Raw genomic sequence first — 18840 nt, 5'->3', positions numbered from 1 at the left:
CAAACGAGGCATAAGGGTCTTATCTAGCGAAACGATTGTCATTTTTGACTAGAAAAATAAAAAATATGCTCTTTTAAACCACAACTTTTCGTCTAGGTCCGGTCCAGCGCGACCTAACATAAATGCGTTGTGACGTAGGGAGGTCACGTGTTACATATATAAAACACACATTTGCGGACCATTTTAAACAATAAACTGACACAAAGACAATAATTAGTATCAATTGACATACAACAACGTAGGAACGGTCCTCTTTCAACACACTTGTAAACACTGGGGCGGAGTTTCGCGTTCGTCCTCTGTGACCTCTTGACGTATTGCGTGGGGTCACCTGGCGCATCACGACCAGATCTAGGCGAGAAGTTGTGCTTAAAAAGTGTATATTTGTTATTTTTCTTGTCAAAAATGTCCTCAATGTCACATGGACTACTTTGATGATGTTTTTATTACCCTTCTGGACATGGACAGTATACCGTACGTAGATTTTAAATGAAGGGTCAACAAGCTCTCAGACTAAATATAAAACATCTTAAACTGTGTTCCGAAGATGAACGGAGGTCTTACGAGTTTGGAACAACATGAGGGTGAGTCATTAATGACATTATTTTCATTCTTTAATCATGCAAAATCGTATGATTCTCATGAAAAAACAACAACAACGAAACCTAACCCCAACGTCACAGGGGTCAAGGCAAATCGTAAGAAAACTTACGAATGCGGTTGTATGAATTAGCCAACTCGTAAAATATGTAAAAATTTTTGTGAGATAGAGTTGGATCCACTACTTTATAGGTAGCATGCATGCATTTACTTAGTAAGCATGTTTTTTAATTCTGTATTATTTAACGTAAAAATAAGTAATTTTTTACTGTATAAGACTTAAACCGTCTATGTCTCGTTTGCTTGTTAAACTCAATAGGATGTAAAAAGAAAAGTTCTGGGGTTAAATGGTCACTTTTTTTAACTCAAATTCCTTAAGACCTATCTGTTGCAACGCACCCTTCATTTCTAAAGAGTTTTTATGGACAGTACTCAAGAATTCCTTTGCTATTTTGTCTGGTAATTGCTTGTTACACAATATTTGAACATTGGTACACAACGAGTCTACAAAGAATGCAAATATAAATGCATGTAGAACGGAGTTTGTCTCTCTTCTTCGATCAAGGACTTAAATGTTTAACTTCTCCAGCTCAAGGACTTCACAAAGATAATATACTCTTGTTTGTGTTCGTTGTCAATCCGAAAGTGGGCGAATGCGCTGATGAAAAAGCCCCAGGCATTCTTTAAAGGACGCTAAACATTAAGTAAACTCCCTTTATGTTTTTGACAGCGCTATTATTTCGAATGCCAAAGCTGTATTAAACTGAAAAATGCCAGAACGAAAAAGCAAGACCAATAAATAAATAAATAAATAAATTCCCCGGTGATTTGTTAACTCTTGGATGGTCTCTGCTTTAGAAAAGAAAGTGTCTTTAACATCTAATTGAGAAAAATTGCAGATGTACATACTTTTCAAATCTTTAGACAATAGATATAATTGTGAAGTTCATTCTTTTGCATGTTTCTCCACTCCTGTGTGCCTAAATACAATGGTGTGTGCATGGCTTTACTTTGATAGCCTGATTGCTTGGGTTGGGAAGAAGAATCAATGTTCTTTTTTGTTTTCGTTAAGAGGATGTGGGTGGGTTGATGGGGCTGTCTTAACATCTGCAACCCTTCTGAAGCATCCTATGTTTAAAGTATAGGTTTAGGACTTGACAACAGGCTTTTAACAACCTTGTTCGCAATATTTTTCCATATAATGAAAGCCTATGGTGGTTAGGGGCTTTCAAGCTTAAAAAGTACAAAAACATTTAAATTTTTATTTTTGGGTGAAATAATTGTCATCATTTTCTTACCCTTATGTTTTTCGAAGACTGTATGGTTTTTTTTCTGTTGAACACAAAATAATATATTTTGATTAATAATGGTATTAGGTAACACAATTGAAATGAGAGTTTTAACACAATGTGCTATCATCAAGTGCAGCAAGGTATAATTTTTTTTCTGAAAACAAATGGCTTTCAATAAAATTATAATTATTGTTCATTACTGTGGGTTTTAAGTGTGTGCATCCCATTTCGAAGGCTGGATCATTCAAAGGACACAGACTTCACCTATGGTTCCCTTCCCGCCCACCACGGCTGTCAGCGGACACACACACACAAAAAAAGTTTCAAATCGTTTTTTTTTAATAAATATGGAACCAGATTTCTTATTTTTTATTTTAGAGAGTATGATGCGTTGATTAAACTACCCAACAGTATATCAAATTTAACAACCTTAGAAATTAGGGCTGCCTAATTATTAGTCATGACTATTCGTTTGCAGAATAAAAGTTTTTGTTCATAATTATTATGCACATCAACATATATTATGTATATATAAATACACACACATGCATGTATAATTTTAAGGAAAAATATATTGATATAATAAATATTTATATTTATACATAATACAAAAATTATATATACATTATATTTAAATATAAAAATGTATATACACATGCAAATTTTTCTTAAATATATACATGGGTGTTCATTTATATATACATATTATTATACACATTAAACACACATTTAATATGTAAACAAAAACTTTTATTCTGCAAACGATTAGTCGCAAATAATTGTTACTGTGGGTAACGTCTAAACCACAGCGCTAAACGCCTCATTCGTGCCGCGAGACCTCCAGACGCGCGTCAGTGTGTCTTCACATTGACTTAACATTGAAATCACTCGTGCTTGACGCCTCTACAGTGGCTGGTGTGAACGCAGCATTAGGCAGCTCTATTAGAAATATACAAAAGTTAAACGCAACATGCACAGTATTGCAATAATAATATTAATTCAAATCATTAAAACATAATTTATAATAAAAAAACAGTGACAAGGAACTTAAATTTGAAAAAAAAATACTGTTCTGAATGTTTATTTTAAAATATCTAGATGTTACAGGCACGTATTAAATCTTGGGATAGCCAAGGCTGTGAAGGATCCATCTGAAAAGTGCAATGTGTCTTAAAATTTAAATTAGATTTTTTTTCCATAGCAAATGGTTGAGAAATAAATGGTAAAATGCAGGTAGAACGTTTTGGCCACAACACATCCGGTTTAATAGAGTTAAAGCAGTATGAATTTTACTAAATATTATTAAGCTTAGTTTTTTGTATTACTTTTATTGCTGGAGGTGACTCATCTATTGAAATCAATTCTGGGTTTGGTGCGTCTGAAAATATGGACCATCAGATGTGAATATATTTCACTTTTCTCTGAAAAATGCACCTGTGGTTTCAGTGTTTGGCAAGAGTGGAGCCAGATGCTGTGCATGTGAATTTATGAGGTAGGACGGGTCACGTGGCCAACATAGAAAAACTCCATCTGTGCCTTTAAAAGCGTGAGAAAGCGCCAGTTCAATTCTCCTGTCAGCGCAGAGGTCCAAGCAATGTACTCGGCTGTAAAGTTCAAAAGTTCAGCTGTTAAACTGAAGGACTGATTTCTGACGATGGCTCTTGAATCCAGTTTTTAAATCCTTTTGGTTTTCCAAACCCTCCACAAAGACAGGTCTTTAAACTCTGATTGGTCACACAAACCGGTGGTGAGGCGGACCCTGCGCTTTGCATTTGCTAAAAGAGACAGTGTATGAAGTGGAAAATGTGAACCGTGTCTGAGTGTCACGTCCAGCCCTGCAGTCAGCGCTCAGACACTATTAACCCTCCTTGGCAGTCTTGTACCCTGAAGTGAAATATGGTTCATGTCAGCATATTTAAGAGTCAAAAAACAATCTTCTCCTGATCAGCTTAAGTGCAAAATGAGCTTCAGTGAAGGCATCGAATGAAAATAAGCCTTGGTTGTGTTGATCTTTTGATCTTACGTACTTATAACATTATATTGAAAGTGAAATTATGTCATCATTTCCTCAGCCTCAGGTCAGCATGTTTAACTTTATTATGTAGAAAGCAAACAGAAGATTTTTAATAATTAGATTTTTGCTTTTTTCCAGTTACAGTAAATGAGGTCTGAAGCTTTCAGGCGTCATAAAGGACACAAAGAGGAATCATTAAAATTTTTCATATGACTTATACATCTCCTGAAGCTAAATGACAGCTTTGTGTGATGAAAGGACTGAAATTCAAATAATTTATAAAGATTTGTAACCTCTGCCCATGCATGTTCATGAGTTTATTATCCGTGCATTGAAGAATTATTCTTTAGACTTTGATCTATAAAATGAATTGGTTGATCTGTTTCACCTAACATGAATAATAATTTGTAAGCTTTAAAGCTTCATTTGCGTGTCATTGTAAACACAAAGAGCACCAGTTGTAATAATACAGATTCATACAATTCACCATTTTGGTTTTTATTTATTAAAGTCACTGTGGAATAACATGTCTTACACGAAATACGTACCTAGTCACGTAATTCTGTTTTTCGTGAAACTGTCACGAATTTCAGAATTTTTTTGGTGATCGTATCACAAATTTCTGTTAATGTGTGTTACGTATTGGTTACTCAACTGTTTTGTCCTATTTTCTTACCATTGTCGCTTCGGTTTAGGGTTAGACTTACATAAAATGACATCCTTACCCAAACCCAACTCTAACCCTAATGCCAGGTAATAAAATTTTGAAAATATAAAAAAATTAATCAGAAAAAAATAGTATAAACCAATACTTAAAGTGACATCCTAATGCAAACACCAAACCTAACCCTAAACCTAAGCGAAAATGGATGTAAATAGGAAAAAGCAGTTGAGAAACCAATACGTGACAATGACACATAAACAGAAATTCGTGATACGATCACGAAAAAACGTGGATATTCGTGACAGTATCACGAAAAAGAATCGAAAAATTACATGACTATAGGTACATAATTTTGTGAGACTGGGTAGCAGCTATATTATGTCAAAATTTTTATTGTTGCCATTTATGTTTGCTTGTGTGTGTTTGTGCCTATGCGGGCATGCCTTGTGTCTCGGTTTGCATGTATGCAATCACACGCCTGTGTGTGCATGTATGCAATCTGACGTTGTGTGTGTTCATCTCTGACAATTTCTCTAAACCAGCCGGCGTGAAACTCTCCAGTTTGTAATACAAAGGCTCGAGTCAAACATCTTCAGCCTCCCTGTGCACTCACACCCCCCTCTGAGTTTATGTCACGGTGATGGATTTAACCCAAATAAACCCATTCATCTTTCAATTAGCACCAGACTCATAATATGGTGTGGATTATGAAGTGATCCAGGCGCTGAGCTCCGAGAGGAGGGGCGACAAGAGGGACGGCACCTATTTAAAAAATCTGACAGAGCAGCCACACGTGCACGTAATTCTGAGCTTTCGCAGACCGTTTCCTCCGGTCTTCTTGAATTTGTTATTATCATCATACTGATTAAATTGTTCGGCTTTTAGGTGAGTAATGTGGTTGGGAGGTGGCGGGGCGTGAGTTTCATCTCGTCTAAACATAACAAATACTAATGATCACTTAAATCCCCAGTGGTCCGTGAAACGGTGAAAACAAAACCAGACAAGTTGCAAATGTTGCAGCTCTAATTCTGATACTGGGTTATAATTTTTCCTTCAGATGTTCATGAAAATCTCTAAATTATGTTGTTTGGGCAAATAAGAGTTAAAATTAAACCATTATTTACTGTTTCGGACCCTGTTGCTATGCCCCGAATTTACTACTTTTAAGCCCTAGTGGCCAGAAACTTCTCTTCCGAGGGGCGCGGATTCAAAGTATGTGTTCGGTGTGTAATGTGAACCTATGTGCATCATGCATCATGTCAAAATCTACCTCACGAGGTTTCGTGGTATAGTCACGTAATTTTTTTTTGTGATTATGAATTTCCGCGTATTTTCGTGATCGTACAACAAATTCCTGCTTTCGTGTGACTATCACGCATTGGCCACTCAACTGCTTTTTCCTATTTTTAACCATTGTTGCTTCGGTTTAGGGTTAGATATATATTGGTTTAAACTATTTTTTTCTGATTTACTTTTTTATATGTCGCCTGGCGTTAGGGTTAGAGTTGGGTTTGGGTAGGGATGTCATTTTATGTAAATCTAACCCTAAACCGAAGCGACAATGGTAAGAAAATAGGACAAAATAGTTGAGTAACCAATACGTGATAATCACACGAAAACAGGAATTTGTTATAGACCGTTTCAGCAGTAACAACATAAACAAGCGGCTGCACGTAGCTTCCGGTAAACTCTGCTAAGAATAAATAACAACAAAGTTCTTTAAACTTAGTTTAACAACAAAAAAACAACACATAGATTACATGGAAAACCAAAACATTTGTTATTTTCGACGAGGCATTTGTTCAAGAGATCAGTTTAGCAACTAGTCAGAGCATTAAAAAAAATGAAACCGGAAGTAAGGTTTGGATCCAGACGTGTATCACGTGCTTCCAATGAAACCGTCTATACGATCACAAAAACGCAGGAATTCATGATAATATCACGAAAAAAGAATAAAAAATGACGTCACTATACATTGAAATTTCGTGAAACTGGGCTGGTCAAAATATGTGCCTGCTGCATACGCAACGGAAGGGTGATAAAAGATGATGATATTTATTATAAAAGACACGCTCCGTTCACAAAATACTTACAAGACACTAACTTAACACTAAACTCTAATTACACATGAGATTAAACGAGTATGTGGCAAGCATGAACATCTCTTTTATCATAATGCACATATTTTGACATGACGCGTGATGCACATACGTTGACATGACAGGCCAAACACATATTTTGACATGACAAGCAACATCCACATGAAATACGTATTTTGACGAACTTCGAATTGTGTGCCCTCGATAAAGAAGTCACCGGCTGCCACTGCTTTTAACTCATTCCCCACCAGCCATTTTTTGAGAAGTTGCCCGCCAGCATTTGTGATTTTTACAAAAGTTTCACAAAATGCCTTCCATGAAAATTTTCTTCTAAAAATATATAAACATACAAATATATCAAATAAAAGAACAGACCCTCTTCTTTCAAACAAACAATAAACAAACAAACAAACAAAATGGGGAAAACGTTACATCTTATCTATATTTTTATCTCTGCTTATAAACTCTTAAATATGGGCATTACTCTTTTTTTCCAAAAAGCTGAAATAATTGCATTTTTGTGAAGGATTTTTTTCAGAGATCAGATTCAGAATGATTATCAAAACATACACAGAGTTTAAAGTAAATAATTTTTTTGCATCAGATATCATGCTGTGTGATTTTTTTTTTTCAAAATTGTATCTATCAGTATCAGTAGATATCATTCTAAGTAATCGAATATTGCTATCATCACAAAGATTTTGCATGGATGGGTTACTACTTTTAAGCAAAGATGTCAAAATCTGATGAATCGTGAGGTCCTGCAGCAGCTGTCTGACTGCCACTGAGGTACCAGGTATTATTGTTAAACATAGAGAAACAACACTATATTCATAATGTTATTCTTGAAACAAATGAAGGTTTAAGTGCATTACTTCAATTTTGATTTGATACCTAATTGGCGGTGTCACATAAAATTAGCGTCCAAAGTACTACAGAAAAGCGTGAACTCGCGGGTATTGGTACTGGAGCGGCAATATTCCTTTCTGCCCCGTGCGACAGCCTCTAATGAATGTGAATGAGCGCTCTATTTGTTTTTTCATGTTTTATTTATTTTTTGTTTTTCCCAGCAAATTAAATCGACCGCAGCAATGCCTGTATTAATCCAGAGTAATACATCGGCCTGCCATTCTGATTATGTTCTTGTTACAGAGCCGTTCATTATTGATCCCCCTCCATTTTTTCTCTTTCCATCTTTATCCCCATCATCCACCCACCCCCCTCTCAATTCGTCCCTTGTTTAAGATTATTATAAGGCGTCTCTGTCATTTTGAATCGTATTACAGTCTTCTGGTGGGTGGTGCAGGTCTTTAAGATACAGTAGACCGACAAGAGCTGCAACACAGGGCGACTGTGACCTTTTCGTCCGCGCCCTCCTCCTCCGCCAGCCTCGCAGCCTCCCGTTTAATGGGCTCCACTTTCCTCTGACCTGTGGCTTTATTTGGACGTTTTTCATATTGGTTCATTGCACTCAGTCTGCAGGAGTGTTATTCTCCCCCTGCTGAAGTACCCAGCTCTCCTCCGAGTGGGCTGGAGATCCTAGCACTTGTTTGGAAAAGTGAACTCCAAGTGTACCAGTCTGCCTGGGTTTTTATTTTATATTATAGAGCGGTTATTGTAATTCCACAACACCAGCTGTGGTTAAAGAAAATGAATGTGTTTCAAACCTTTCTGTCTGTGAGATGGTTAGAGAATGATCATGGTATTTAGGCTTTAGATCTCTAAACTTAAGAAGGGAAATGCTTTACATCCTCTATTCATTTATGCTGAGCCAAAACATTGGTTTGTAGCTAATGATAAACATATTTCACATAAAATAAAAATAATGTTTATTCGATTTTTCTGTACAGTTACTTTAAAGAGTAAAGATTGATAGATTGTTCTGGTTGAATACAGTCAACACAACATGATTAAGGATTAAGATGGAAAGAGATTATTCATATGTCTTAACAGCGACATGGTAGAAAGGGTAAATAATACTTTTAGGTGTCAAAATGATTGAAACCAGATTTGTTTGCAATAAGGGAAAAGCTTGCGGTAATGAGAGCTTTAGTAGTTATGAGACTAAAAAATGTTTCTTATTTGTGGAACGTGCCTTAAAGGCTTAAAGTCTGTGTGCTGTGTCTTTGGGACAGAGACCGGAAAAAAATGACTACAGTAGCATTCAGGTTTGCCAAATCGTTTCCCAAAGAAGTAATTCGTGTTTGCAGTCATGTTTATTGGTGACAGGCTCCATCCATTATAATGGAATGGGATTTTTGGGAAGGTGAGAAATGTTATGGGTGTCTGCTCTATAAACTTCAAAAGCCTAACATATAGTCAAATCAACAAAAGAGCAACAGTGCATAAGTGCTCCGAAAACTAGTCTTATTTTCACAGATGTGACCCTGGACCAGAAAACCAGTCATGAGTATGGGTATTTGTAGCAACAGCCAAAAATACGTTGTTTATTAATATGTTTTGTACCGTATATTATTTTTTATTTATCATTAGTAATTTGTGTTGCTAAAGACTTATTTTTTTCACTATCAGATTCCAGATTTTTTTATTGTTGTATCTCATCCTAGATATTGTCCTATACAAATAAACCATATATCAATGCACTGCTTTCATGTAATTTATAAGTATAAATTACAAAAGTATAAATTACAAAAAAGGGTGGTGATAGCGCAGTGGATAAGACAATCGCCTTTTGTGTGAGAAACCCGGATTCGAATCCACTGTGACACACCATTGTGTCCCTACGCAAGACACTTAACCCCTAGTTGCTCCAGAGGCGTGTGACCTCTGACATTTATAGCAATTGTAAGTCGCTTTGGATAAAAGCATCAGATAAATAAATACATTTCAGAAAATTTAACCCAATGGCCGGTTTTGTGATCCTGGGTCACAAATGTCACTTTAGTTATTCCATTGGTATTTGACAAATTTGACTGTCTTTCACTGCAAAAACCTCTTAAGTGCATGCAAGATATTTTGACTAAAACTTCCACTTCCAAAAAACCTCCAATCATTCTTCATCTGCCCTTTTCTGAATAAAGGTGAAAGTCTCAAATTGGTCAATATCCTAATATAATATTGCGCCGCCCCACCCAAACCCCCCCCCCCAAAGTTGGCCAGAGGCCAGAGAAGAAAGCTACAACGTTACAAAAAAGTTAAATATCTAATGCAAATTAATACAAAATAAAATTGTTTAATTATACTATTTCACTGCTAAGCCGCATTCAGACAGTCAGCGATGTTATCGCTGTTTGTCGCCCGTCTCTTTCAATGAGGCGTTTCTAAATCTGCTTGTCATAAGCAAATGAGTACCATCCACGCCAGTAACTGATGAGAGAAGGATGACGTGAACTCCACTGCTTCGTTCTCATTGGTAGTCGCTCTCGAAATGCGCTCGACATTTGCATAAAGTTAAAAATTTCTTTACTTTCTTGCGTCGCTGGTAGAGATGTTCCGATACCATTTTTCTCTTCCCGATACCGATTCCGATACCTGGGCTCAGGGTATCGGCCGATACCGAGTACCGATCCGATACCTGGGTGTATATCTGTAAAATATACATCTATACATACTACTAGTCCTGTATGAATGGATATAACGGTTTTATGGTGTGCTTCAGACTTATTCCTGTATAAAACATGAACAAATACATACAGTGAACTAGGGTATTTTTATTATCTGAAAGACATTTGACAGTAATATTTATTTTTCCTAAGAGAAAACGAGCCACAAATCTAACACTGTACACTGAAAGGGTATTTTAGTTTTAGAATAATTTGAAAAATCTGTGGAATTCTGTGAGATGATTTTAAATGTTTTTAGAAGAAATAAGAGAATTTAAGCTATTAAATATTACAAAATTGCATCTAAAATAATTACTTTTTAAAGGCTTACAATTAAAATGAATACACCAAACCAATGAGTCCTCTGAATTAAACTGGACCAACATGAACCAGATAATGTGCATGTCAAGATAGAATTATAGTTTGTAGCCTATATAAAATGACATATATTATTGTTAATATATATTATAGCAGCAGAATAAAGAAGCTTGTGTAAACGTTCTCATTATGAATTAAGCACGTATGAAGATAATTTCATCATTTTTACAACGCAATGTAATCTTTATATTAAACATAACAAGAGCATTCGTCTTGTAAACGGATTTGAAATTATGGATGTGCTGTGCTGACTGTCGCGTCACATAGACGACAGAGACAAGTAAGATCTGCGGTAAAACTCAGTGGTAAGTTTTATTTCATCTCAAATATCAAACGGTTCATGCTCTTATCATTAAAAAACAATCACAGCAAACAGCACACGCAGGGCTTATGTACTAATCAATGCTGCTCACAAACGCGCGAGGCTATGTATGTGTACTTGTTGTCAATGACAGTACTGGTCACTCACAAACGCGCTCAAACGCGGGGTATGTGTGCTTGTCAATCACAGGCATTAACTCCGTTGAGTACTCCGCCAAAATCTGCGGGCGCGGATTCCATTGAGACATGTCGATGTTTTGTTTTATTAGTCTGAAATACTAACAAACAGCGGACATACGGCTGCATGCTTTAATTTCTTTGCCGCTCTAAGTAAACAGTGGTTGCGTCACGCATGAGGTAACTTCCTGGTGTTTGCATTCAGAGCAGCGAAGAAGAAATGAGTTTCGCTTTGCAGCGTTAGCTATAACGGGCATAACTAGGTTTAGTAAGAAAATGGTATCGGATCGGTACATGAGTTCAAGTACTCGCCGATTCCGATGCCAGAATTTTTTGTGGTATCGGCCGCATTTCCGATACTGGTATCGGAATCGGAACAACTCTAGTCGCTGGACACGCCCATATGGTCGGCAACGGTCACTTTCGCTCGTGCCGCCGAAAGTCGCCCGGTTTCCATTGAAATAAATTAGATTGGGTCGCTGGCTGTCTGAATGGGGCGTTAGTCATATTAAAAAAAATCAAAACTGAGTTCGTAATGTGTGTGTCATGTTTGTGTGTCTGGGGCGCACCCCTCATGAGTGTCTATGTAGGTCAGAAAAAAGGGTAAAAACATGTGACCTGAGGCTGAGCTCTAATTGGCTAGTTTCGGACCCGCCCTGGGGGCGCAGTACTGTGCGCCCCAAACCCTCCCACTTATGTTGTAAGCGAATCAATATTGTTGTTATGTCTTTGACCTCATTTGATTGGATAGTTTTCAGAGTCTCATAACCATGTTGCAGAATGCCATGTAACTTCTAGATACAGTACTGATCAGTGAAAACAAGTGAAATACCTTGAGATTAAAGAAAATATTATTTTTATGTTTACAAAATCACCCTTTACAAGGTGTTCAGTTGAAGAATAAATAAAGGATTAAGGAGCTTGGACCAGATTGAGCAGAAGGAAATTATCGTGGTCGAGTTTACATGCTTTTCCGGTATAATATTTTCCAGTTAATCCGGTATTTTCCATGGCTTGGTCAACTTTGTTGCAACGTACTGGTCTGTGATTAGGCAACTTTTCTGAGCATGATGTGATGATGTGTGTGTGTGTGTGTGTGTGTGTGTGTGTGTGTGTGTGTGTGTGTGTGTGTGTGTTTGTTTGTTTGCATGCATGCGTGTGTGTGGTGTGTGTGTCAGATCATGTTAACCGAAGCGCAATGTAAAAGCCTGCGATCAATATCCAGAACAAAAGTAAAACTGCGTTGTCTATCTGAGGTAAAAACACAAAATCTATGACAAGAGTCTGCATTTATTTGCCTTCATGCATTTATTACACAAGATGGTTTCAGATACACAGTGTTCAATTCAGATTTTTACACATCTGTTGCTATTTTAATCGCAATAGTATTTTGTGATTTGATTTGTTCATATTTGCCTGTTCAGCACAAAGTTTGTGTTTTATCGCCTCAGCTGTCTGTCACGGCGAGAAAAAATAATTTATTAATCCGCTTTATGTGATGTTAAACATGTAAAGTGATTCACGGTCTCTGTTCATCTGTTCTCTTCAGAAATAAACACATTTAAACTTGAATGCTCGTCTTGTAAGTTCATGATTAGAAATGAACAGGTGAACGAAAACAATTATTATCATTAAAACATGAAATGACGGACTATGTCGGGATTTTCAAATGAAATAGTCTAACGCAAACTCTTGTGTTTGTGTGTGTGTTTTTGAGTAAATGATTACCATGATTAGTTAATAACTGATAATAAACCAACATTATACTCAGATTTACACATTCATGGTAAATTTATTTCATATTTTAGTTGACTTCAACAATAACATTTTCAACATTTTAGCTAAGCAGTAATGATATTCATCACCTGATAAACGGCTATTTACAGACCTGCATTACTACTGTAAAAGTTTAATTTTAAGTTTGTATGCGCCCCCCCAAAAAAAAATTTTTTTAGCACCAGCCTCCACTTTTTACGAGGACATTGAACGGCCTAAAAACATACTAAATGGTACTTTTTCATAGGTTAAAGACTGCCAACAGGTTTTTGTGATGGTTTGGGTTAGGAACTGGGGTAGGTTAGGGGAAAAGAATATACAGTTTGTAAAGTATAAATTGCATTTTGTCTATGGAATTGCCCCTATAAACCATGTACAGTATGCCTGACTGTGTGTGTGTGTGTGTGTGTGTGTGTGTGTGTGTGCACATGCATGTGTGTTTTAAAAGTTTTCATATATATTTCTTTACTTTTCATTTATATTTGACATGACAGAAAGTGAAACTCCCAGAAAGTGATTCACAGTCTCAAAAGCTGTATTGAAATTTGAATGAGACCGTTTAGCTCTTCATCTTGTCCAAAGTTTAATAGAGAAAGGACCATGAATAATGTGAATTTAAAACAAGATTTGTAGCCATTTGGGCAGTCCTTGAAGAACTCAATGCATTGCTTTTATATAGATCAAAGCTATGAAATGGAAGCGAAGGATATAAACTGTGAAGGGCAACACAATGTGAAAAGAATAAAGACTTTCCAGTAAAATTCATCTTCAAGGATAGTTGTACTGGAGACAATGACACAGACAAATGAGAGAAGCGATGCCTTACACGAGTTTGTTGTGTATTGTTTGTTAAATGTCCTGCAGTCTGTAAAGCAATAACAGGAAATGCTGTAGTATATTAATAGAGCGTTCATTATAGATTCACAAATGCTCAGACAATTTAAGCTTGTTTGTTAGGCATGACTAGTACTATTATTCATAGCTATATGCTTAGGGATGTCATTGTACATAAAAGATACAGGGTTATTTAGGAGAGGTGTGCTATTACCTGTCTAAGCAATACAACTTGCATTTTTGCCTATACTTAAACTTTCTGTTGGACAAAATGTTCTTCTTAGTTTAAAGGCTTTTACAGACTATAAAAAGGTAAGAATGAAATAGTAAATTTAATAAAAATTGACTGAAAGGTTCTTTGGGAACCAGAATGGTTCTTCAGTGTCCTTGCTGTGAAAACCCCTCTTTAAAAGCTTTAGTTTTAGTAGTGTAGTAGATTTATATTTAAGGAATGCACCTGACCATGTCTATATACTATTACAAGGTATTACAGGCCTATAAGCTAGCAATCATTCAGAACATCCTAGCAACCAAATACTCTTAAAGGGACATTCCACTTTTTTTTAAATATGCTCATTTTCCAGCTCCCCTAGAGTTAAACATTTGATTCTTACCGTTCAGCTGATCCCTGGGTCTGGCGCTATCACTTTTAGCATAGATTAGCATAATCCATTGAATCTGATTAGACCATTAGCATTGCGCAAAAAAATTACCAAAGAGTTTCAATATTTTGACTCTTCTATAGTTACATTGTGTACTAAGACCGACAGAAAATTAAAAGTTGCGGTTTTCTAGGCAGATATGGCTAGGACTATACTTTCATTCTGGCGTAATAATCAATGACTTTGCTGCCGTAACATGGCTGAAGGATGCGGAATGATATTACGCAGCGCCTGAAAATAGTCCCCTGCTATTGAAAGTTACTAAGGGGACTATTTTCGGCTGCTGGGTAATGTTACAGCAGCCTGTATCAACAACCTGTTGACCAGCCACAACACCTTACAATATGCAACGTCCAATCACAGTGCAGCCTGATTTATTTTTTGTGTAAAGCCTTACTCACTTCTTGCGGTGCAGTCTAGCATGAAATATAACCTTTGTAACCTTTAAACGTAAGGTTTTTGTTTCAGACAAGGCTTTGTCAAGTTCGCATTCAAAGCCTGTCTTGACAAATTTTCCTTTTCATCTTACAGATGTATCAAGGTGTGCGCACATGCATGGTGCTGCATGGGAAATCGGTGATGGAGTTTGGTCATTTCATGCTAGACTGCACTGCAGGAAGTGAGTAAGGCTTTACACATTCCGTCTTTCATGGGACGCCAAAAACGATTTAAGCAGCAGGAACATTTTCGGGAAGACAGTATCCAGTGAGACATGGAGTAAAAGATGATTCACCCAGAGGAATGGAGTAACCAAAATATTAGCCAAGAACAGAGATAGAAACAAGTGAATAAGGCGAAAGATCAAATAAAATGTTATATAAGGGCCATTCCACACAGTCATTACATCATGCTATTTGCATGTTGTAACTCGTCAGAATTGAAGTTCATGTTTTATCTTTGTTTAACATTAAATCTAATAACACACATATTTTCAAAATGATTATTGGTCAATCTCAGGTAGTTTATTTTTTTAACATTTTAGCAATTGGACTGAAAGTAACAGGACTGAGTTTTTAGCATAGATTTAGCAGATACATAAAATATAGCTGCATTAAATATGTGCTAATATAGCATGCAGACACTGAGCAAATTCTAGTGATTTACTAAATGTTTTTATTTTAAAATAAACATAATAAAATAACATTAAAGAAATAATATATGTAACATGACTGAATATTAAAGGGACACTCCACTTTTTTGAAAATAGGCTCATTTTCCAGCTGCCCTAAAGTTAAACATTTTTATTGTTTTGGAATTCTTTCAGCCGATCTCCGGGTCTGACAGTACTACTTTTAGCATAGCTTAGCATAATCTATTGAATCTGATTAGACCATTAGCATCTCGCTAAAAATAACCAAAGAGTTTCTATATTTTTCCTATTTAAAACTCTTCTGTAGTTACATTGTCTACTAAGACCGACAGAAAATTAAAAGTTGCCATTTTCTATGGATAGGAACTATACTCGCATTCTGGCAAAATAATCAAGGACTTTTCTGCCATACCATAGCTGCAGGAGGCGCAATGATATTACGCAGTGCCCGAAAATAGTCCCCTGCTATTGAAAGTTACCAAGAGGACTATTTTCGGGCAGTGCGTAATATTATTGCACTTGCTCGGCCATGGTACAGCAGCAAAGTCCTTGATAGGGCAATATTAAAACTCTTTGGTTATTTTTTAGCACGATGCTAATGATCTAATCGGATTCAATGGATTGTGCTAAGCTATGCTAAAAGTGGTAGTGCCGGACCCGGAGGTCAGCTGAATGGATTCCAAAACGGTAAAAATCTAATTTTTAACTCTAGGGGAGCAGGAAAATTAGTATATTTTCAAAGAAGTGGAGTGTCGCTTTAAGATTGAGATTCAAAGTCATAGCATCAATATCATAAAAAATAGAGAAAAGAAAATGGGAAAAGTGACTTTTGATCTTCACATGGCCTTCAGATAATGATCCAGATAATGTAACTTCCTCTTGAAAATGTGACTTCAGATTTTCAGAAGGGGGAATGTGTTAGGTAACAGGACTGAGTGAAATCCTGAGCACATGACTAAAATATGAGTTTTATCTAAAATATTATGACTTTTTCAATGGTATAAAAATATGGTCCCACACAAAATTCAAAAAAATTAAGTATCTGAGTAATTGTATTCTCATTTTTAAAGGTAAAGTATAAAAATAGAGGGAATGAATGGATAAAATGTTCTATGTAGTTTTTATTAATGTATTAATTATTTAGTTTAAATTTGGTGTTAGATTAGGATGCAAAACACTTTGCTTAATAATAAAATTAAATTTAGAGTTAATTTTCTTGCATTTTATACATATAATGTCCTGGGGACAAAAATGGCACCAGTTTGGTGGAATGGCCCATAAAACGGCTAGTTGAAATTATATCTTTACTCTTAGACAGGTTATAGTAGCTATAGTAGAGCAAGACTGTGACCTCTGAAATGTCACAGTTCCTGGTTCATGTCCGCCCCCAGCAGTCCTGATATCAAATCCCTCATCTTTCAGCCAGCAAGCCTGATCTGTAACTACACCTTCACCCCTCATTAGTCCCCTGTGGCTGCATGTACAAGACAGCAATTTTCTCCAGCGTCAATAAATCAATACGTGCTCTATGCCGGACTCGTGGGACTTTATTTACTATAAAGGAATTGTTGTTATTCTCTTCTTGCTCCAATGAAACAGCTTACATTTAGACTGCGGTCGCATTGCAGTACATGTACAGGTATAAATGCTGCCTGACTCATCTCCTGTTTTATCTTATCTTAACTTGGCACTTTTTCAATCTAATCTCTTTAGCTCTTATGACCTTACAAGCTTCCTATTTAAGGTTTTGTTTAAATTTTTGTATGTTATTTAAGCTTTTTTTACCGAACTCGCATTTATATATATATTTTTTGTCACTGATTTTAAATAGTGCACATAATCCAACACTTCTAAAATGTAATGCGAACTGTAACTAAAATTTGAGATATAATCATGCTTCTCTATAATAATAACCACTGACATTTATGACCAACTCCCAAATTATTTTGTGGAAACGTACTGCCCTTTGAGGCGTTAAAGTGCATCTCCCTTCCTTTGACAGATGAAACTTCCTGTCTGTTTTATAACAAGAGCCGCTACAAAAAATCTGCTTTACCCATTTGTTTTACCGACTTTTGGTAGTGACAGGTTTTGTTTGTAGCTCCGCCAACATTAACTGAGAATAATCTAGACCCTAAATACAGTAAGCGGAAATTGGCCAGCCCAACAGGAAGCGGAGGAAGAGGAGTTGCCTTACACTGCGGAAGATCTGCTGACTCCTGGCAGCAAGTTTCTCGCTTTGTTTCAAAATTTAGTGAGTTGCCTACAAATGTGGTTTTAATAGGTATTGCAAATTAATTATGCTGACTATTATACAAAGTTTGGGCCAAATTCTAAGCCCTTGTGATGTATGTGTCCTTCAAGAAGGAGGCAATCCAATAATCCAATCCAATGTCTTTTTATTGTCTTTTTTAAAGTGCAATGCATACAGCTGGTATTAAAGAGCACCTATATTATTGCTAAAACCAACGTTATTTTGTGTATTTGGTATAATACAACGTGTTTATAATACAACGGGTTTATGGTTAAAAAACACATTATTTTCCACATTTTTGTAGCTCCAGATTTCACTCTCTTCCTGAAATTTGAAAAGCGCTGATTGGCCTGAATACCTCTAACGTCAGCCGGAAATGTAACGCTCCTTACCATGTTTGAAAGATTTGGTTGCTAACAAGAGTTAACTTACTATACAGGCTGTGAGTCCAAAGCGGGAGGAATTATGATAATGTCGGTCTTGTACATCACCAATCTCAGGAAGTAAACTTGCCTACAATCCGTGTGTTTGTTGTAGTCAATCAGATCACAAGGACAATGCTAAATGCAAATATAAACACGGTTTAAACGTTTTAAGCTCGTCCCATTCCAAGGTAGTTAAAAACGCATTCGACCAGATTGTTTTTGTGGTGTAGACGCACATGTGGTCCAATGTGTTTGAGCAGCCACAAAAAATCCTACTTTCCACCTGCTAACCTAATGTGTGATTTACTGAGCACAATGTTTTTCCATCAGTCCTGACATCTAATGTGAACCCAGTGTTTTGCACAATCTTTAGTCATTATCATTATATATGCGGGTTTCACATAGCACTCATTTTATGCGCATTTTGAAGTATCGCATAATAAACTAGTGATGGTAACGCCAAATTTCGAATAAAAATCCCTTAATTTGCAAAAACGTTTTTACGCTAGCTTGAGGTGGTTTTTGACTTATGCGAAAAAGAGTAAATGCGAATAATGAAAGATGGAAACGCATTAAATGAATAAATTTTGACGTACCGCACATTAAATCCACCTGACTGATCATCTAGCTGTATCAGCTTACGGCTGGTCAATAGGGGGCGCTGGGGCGTTGCCCCCTTAAAGTTAGTCAA

General features: G+C 36.4%; 1 protein-coding gene across 2 annotated transcripts in view; it reads left to right on the top strand.

Moving 5' to 3' along the window:
• The window catches only part of rbms3 (RNA binding motif, single stranded interacting protein), a 291895-nt gene that overhangs the window by 46787 nt on the left and 226268 nt on the right, over nt 1-18840 (top strand). The window contains exon 1 of one of the 2 annotated variants that reach the window (XM_073872379.1): nt 14916-14999. The exons of the other annotated variant lie outside the window; for it this stretch is intronic. The gene's annotated coding sequence lies outside the window, so the exon portion shown is untranslated. Of the gene's footprint in view, nt 1-14915; nt 15000-18840 lie in introns of those variants that run through there. 2 annotated transcript variants of the gene reach the window in all.

The sequence above is a fragment of the Misgurnus anguillicaudatus genome, chromosome 10 (assembly GCF_027580225.2).
Source record: "Misgurnus anguillicaudatus chromosome 10, ASM2758022v2, whole genome shotgun sequence".
Classification (NCBI taxonomy): Eukaryota; Metazoa; Chordata; class Actinopteri; order Cypriniformes; family Cobitidae; genus Misgurnus; species Misgurnus anguillicaudatus.
Note: the sequence above shows the minus strand (reverse complement) of the source record. Positions and strands in the feature narration are given on the sequence as shown.